This window comes from Antedon bifida, chromosome 6 (genome assembly GCF_963402885.1).
Source record: "Antedon bifida chromosome 6, ecAntBifi1.1, whole genome shotgun sequence".
Taxonomy (NCBI): Eukaryota; Metazoa; Echinodermata; class Crinoidea; order Comatulida; family Antedonidae; genus Antedon; species Antedon bifida.
Genome location: NC_136231.1, coordinates 3,650,967 through 3,656,966, shown reverse-complemented (window position 1 = coordinate 3,656,966; position 6,000 = coordinate 3,650,967). Strand labels below are relative to the sequence as shown.

Genomic DNA, 6,000 nt, shown 5'->3' with positions numbered 1-6,000 from the left:
AAACTTGTGCTTTACTGAGTTTCATATAAGTTTAACAGTAGGTAATGGTGCGTGGATGTCAGAACAATTTAGAACTTTGACAGGATTTGATCGAATAACTCTGCAATTGCCAGAATGTCACTACTTTTTTAACAAAAACCAACAAAATCCAATAACTAAACTTCAACTTCACAATGCTAAGAATTCCATATATAATTGTAATTATGATATGTGTCATAATTTGTTTAAATCTCATAAAAAAATTATTTAGTGATAACGAGAAAGGGACAAAGTGTCAAATATTCAATAATATATTAAATACATAAAGACAATTACTTTCTTAATTCTACTTATAGTATTATCGTTATAAGTAGTTTTTTCCATTTTTTAATCTTATATACTCTATATATTTTTGATTTATGCATTTTCTTAAACCATAAATCACAAAAAAACAATAAAACATTATTATTATTATATTTGAAATCTTATACATATGACTTGAAAATTGAGTGTATACTTTGTTTAAGCTCACATATAAAACCTGGCAGAAGTATAAATATATATGTAATACCTGCTAAACGAATACATCAAATAAAATGTTATAATTTTTACTTTGAAATCTGAAAATTAATGTGAAAAAGCAAACAATTGCCATAGTGATTTTAATGTGTATCAACTTCTATCCCCTTGGTATGTATGTTATTCACACATACATAAGCGTGTCCCTACTCATCAATTCGGCTACATGTGACAAGAAACTGTTTGTGCATTGGTTTCTAGATAACTAACATGTGGAAACTTAAGTTTCTGAGTTTTTTCTATAGAAACAATGTTTTTATTCTTGTTATTGATGTTGATGGGAATCAACTAACTCATAAAAGTAAGTAAATAGTCAAGAACATTGCCCGATAAACATTTAAATGTCATTGAAGAACTGCGTCATTCTTTTGAATCACTTTGCTCTAAATTAATAATCTCTTTTTATGTATATTACGAAAGTAAATCAGTTCCTATACCTTTAAGATGAACTTTGACCTATGACCTGGTCAATGTCAAACTTATACAAGTGATTTCCATTTTCTTATTTATTCATTTTGTAATTTACAATAATTACCGACAAATAAGTTCAGTATTTCTAGGTCGAGTACCCACTTGCGCTTTCATAATAAGCTTAATTTTCTCATCTGTACTGGATGCAAACATTCTTTTTAATTTCCTGCTATCTGCATCCCAAATGAAATATGTACAGTGCAAATTGAAGCAAGCTAGTAGACCATCCTACAGGGCATTCAACAAAATAGATTAAAAACTATTTGTTATTCTACGTTGCACAAATAAACAAATATATAAGCTATAATTGATAATCTGAATAATAAAAAATATTAAAAAATCATAATTTAGACTATAATTGTGTTGGTCATGAAATTTGTGGTAGTGTGAAATCTTTTTTTGTTTGTTAATGATGTTGATAGTATTGTAGACCTTTGTCTTTTAACATTTTATTCTTTGTATTTTATATATTTGTACTGTACATACTTCCCTCAAAAGGTGTTTCAAATAAATAATTTTTTAAGTCTTCACTTATCTTGCATGCAAATTTAACTAAAAGTATTTGGTTCAATGTATGCATATTAATAGGTTAAATGAAACTAACAAATTGTATGAATAAAGTTTATATGCAAATAGATACAAATTTAATTATATAATTATTAAACAATTTGATAAATTAAAATAATACAAAAGTTGAAATTGAAAACAACAATTTCAAATAAAGTTATAATACAAAATGGTTTTGACAATTTAATGGCTTTTAGTTAAGTATATTTAAATTTTAAATCCTTAACTTATAAGCCTTACACTATGTAAATATTTACAGTTTAAACTTAATAAAATATATTTAATAATAACACCTGATGCATAGGATCATGTAGGCATCATGTTTATTCCAAAAGTTATGATCTGTCATCAAAATGCTCTCAAACAAATTTTCATTGATTCATTTTAATAGTTATTTTTATTTAAATGAATTCATTAAAATAGTTGTGATTGTATACTCGTTCATTACCATTATTGCTAAAATTCATGGTACTTGTCAAATAAAACTCTATTTCCCAGTTTTATTGATTATTTTACAATGGCTATTTTAATTATTTTTATTTAAATGCTTATTGATTTTTAGCCCTTAAATTGTGTACCCATTTATTATGATTATTGCGACCTACTGTATGATGAAAAGGTTGCCAAATAAAACATGGATAATTGATTGTTTTGTTGCTTTTTAAATTATATTTATTTAAATTATTATTGATTTTTAACACTCGAATCGTGCACCTAATTGCAAAAGTTGTGACCTGTGATCGAAACCCTGTCAAATAAAACATTCTCTATACTTTGTTTTTATTAATTATTTTACAATCGCCATTTATTCAAATATATTTATTCAAATTGCTATGGATTTTTGACACTCAATATTGTGTACATATTATTATGTTTATTGTTTAATTTGTAACCTGTCATGAGAAGGCTGTCTAACTAAACATTGATTATATATTGGTATTTTTATGGGTACATATATTTCAATCTTTATTGATTTTTAACCCTTAGAATTGTGAACCTATTTACTTTTTGTGAAAGTTGTGACCCGAGATCATGCTTGTCAAGTAAATGTAACTCAATCACATTTTATCATTATATTTTATAATTGCTATTTATCAAATAAATGTATTTAATGAATTTTAGTCCTCAATATTGTGTATATAAGGCCCTTAAAAGGTTTGATAAGATTTCTTACTTATGTTTTTAAAGCAGTCCATTATACTCACAACCTCAGCCCCATTCCACCTTGGTTAGTTTAAAGAAATCTGTGTAACTGTAATCTGTTAAGCTAATATGGTACTTAAAGACATCTCAGATTTAACCACTTCTTCTGAACCCCTTCCTAGCTTACCTTCTCCTCTATTCCGTTTTTTAAAGTGAATTTGTGACAATTCTTATGTTATGATTTTTGTAGTAGTATTTTTCACCTTTTTCATCCTTGTCACATTATACACTACACTATAGGATAATCCTCTTAATTCAGCCTTGCTTTGCTGTAGGGCAATATCACCTCAGAATCTTAATAATTTTTTACTAGGGGATAACCATTTACATCGCTAAATTTGTGCCTTAGGATAACTTTTTTACTCATATGTACATTAAGATAGGACACATGACAGATTTAATATGACTTAATCAGAAAGTAAATTTGCATAGCCACAAGTTCTTTTTGAAAAGTTAATATTAATTCATGTATAGAAGTTCAGTTTGTGATGTAGCCCACAATGCAATCTGCCTTGCATGATAGTCAAACTATGTTTGTTTGCTGTAGTTCAACAAGAATACAAATTCAATATATAATACTTTTTGCAATGTTACAAAAATACTTTTTGTGTTATATTTAGAAGATCTATATCACATTGTTTTGTCATATAAAGTTTGATAGTGTAGACAGAGCTTTTAGACAATCTGCACACAAGGAACAATACCCATTGTTGGATTTACAGTTTAGGTGGATCAAGTCATTTCCATCCTCTTTAAAATGTGGAAAACTGATAAAGGAGATTCTAGAAAATATTTTCTATTGGACTCCACCTATCACCACCCCAGGCAGCAATCTGGATCATACCATACAGTACACCATCCCGTAGTTACATCTGAAGGATATGACAGATCATTTTTTTGGACATAATACAATTCATGTTCTTATCTTATTTAAATTTCTTTTTCTTTTAATTTAAATATGCAGTAATGCAAACCTGGTTTTCTAAATGCTCTTTCTCATAGTGTGTTTTCTTATCATAGCGACATCTTGCTCTTGTTCTATGTATGTGTAACTCATCCCAATAGGCTATGAGACGTAGGTTATTCTACTACATATACTTTTAATAGATGTAGGTATAATATAGGACAGTTGAATGCAACAAGGTTATTTGTATTATGACTTTCTATAGCATAAATAAAAGAATATTAATGTTTACAATAATGGAAATCAATACTTAAAATATATCAATTGAATGAGGACAAAGAAACATAGCAAAATATTGTTTCAAATAATATTTATGATAACTGTTTAGATAAACCTGTTAAATATTAATATTTGATGAAAATGAATGATATACTCTGATAGAAAAAAAACTTTCTTGATGTTTATTTTGCCTACTTTTATCACATACAAAGGTTTATCATAAAAGAAAGGTGTTTGCATAGCAGAATTAAAAATCAATAAAAGAAATTCTCCCTGGTTAGGGCAGTTAAGTATGTTAACATACATACATGAATTTTAAAAAACAAATCATATTAATAAGCCAATAATTTAATTTAAGTTTTGTTTGTTATGGTTTTAACTTTGCATTTTTAAACACCTTTAAACTTTTGCATTGTTTAGTTACGTTCTTTTTACTTCTTTTAATTGTTGTTTTTTTTGTAAATAGTTTTGTATACTGAAACAGCCTTTTTAAAGATACTATATTAAGTGATCAAGTTTTCCATTTTCAAATAAAGTTATTATTATTATTATACACAATGTATTTATTCAGTAAATTTATATTTAATAATCCTCATTCAACTGTAACTTGGATTAGCTCCTCTGTAGACCCACACCGATGTTGAGCCTATGGTGCCATGTCATTTGCAGATAAATAACATAATAACAGCAATAATAACATTATATATTGTACAAATTTTAATAAGAATAGATTAACCAAAAACAATTAACCGGATATTAAACCTGCAGACAACTACTGTACAACTCAATGTGAGAACTCAAACTGGTTCACTTGTATTTTCACAGATATATACATGTATGCTATAATTACAAGCTTACAAAAGCATGAAATTGGCACTTTCAGAACAGTTCGGTAAGTAATTTTTTTTTCAGTCAACCAATGTTTAGTATCTAAGTTTTATATAGAATTTAATTATAATTTAATGTTGATCATAGTCATAATAACGAGCTTGTTGGTCAACATCCTTGCTTACTAAGTAAAGGGGTATGAGCTTAAATTCTGACACTTTTCTTATAAACCATAACGTAACTTAGGCTATGTTTACAAACTCAAACAATTCCAAATAAAAAAATCCAAGTACACGTGGCATCATGAGATTTGTTCTCAATTCTAATTGGTCTGAATATTTTACCGAAAATCAAAATATTATCACTATTACTAGTAACACATGTTACTCATTATAGTAGAAAATAATATTAAATGGTATGAATATTGATATTAAAAACTAACTACTGTATACATATAATTATAGTGAAAACGTAGGTACACCCTATCAAATTAGACCACTTAGTGAAATTCGAACCAATCACATTATGATTAGTGTAGGGAGCACTCAGCTGCTTTTTCCATAACATTCTAAATTACATATGACTGACAGTTGCTACAATGTATCATGTTCTAATGGTCATTCATCAACATAAGTAACGAACATTGCTAATTATCTGAATACCATCACATCTGCAAGTTTGACAAAATAGGCAAGAGACTTTAAGTGTTGCATTTTACACTTACACATTATCCGATCCAATTTCATTAAACATCTCCCAAAATTGGTTATGAAGAAATGGAAACAAACAAAGAAAACTATGGTGTGGGTGTTATGGAAACATTTATCCAAATAAAGTAACATAGTTAACAAAGCTCAAGTGGTTATTTACGTTTTATGCTTAATAACATTTGTTCGAATTAAACGTCTTTCTAAATATGTATTATGACAAAATTCGGCCAAAGAAAGCTATCTTTGCGGTGTTACATATTCAACAAAGACTCCCTGGAGTGGTATGCTGCAGGTGGAACAAATAAATGTTGATGAAGAAGAAAAGAAATATTGATCTTAGTATAAATATTAACTATCGAAAGGAAATATCTTAATTACCTCAGTGCCTTTGTTGTTAATGATGATCACAAGTACAATAATGATTGAATCGAGATAAAACCAATTTGTATCAAATCTTATGTATGTAGAGTAGGGTTGATG

The 6,000-nt window shown here is 27.7% G+C and overlaps 1 long non-coding RNA gene across 1 annotated transcript in view; it reads left to right on the top strand.

The window, feature by feature from the left end:
- The first annotated feature begins 4,821 nt into the window (after positions 1 to 4,821).
- LOC144844740 (uncharacterized) overlaps positions 4,822 to 6,000 on the top strand; it is a 62,710-nt gene continuing 61,531 nt past the window's right edge. Inside the window, exon 1 of the long non-coding RNA XR_013612462.1 lies at positions 4,822 to 4,874. This is a non-coding gene — a long non-coding RNA (uncharacterized LOC144844740). The remainder of the gene's footprint in view (positions 4,875 to 6,000) is intronic.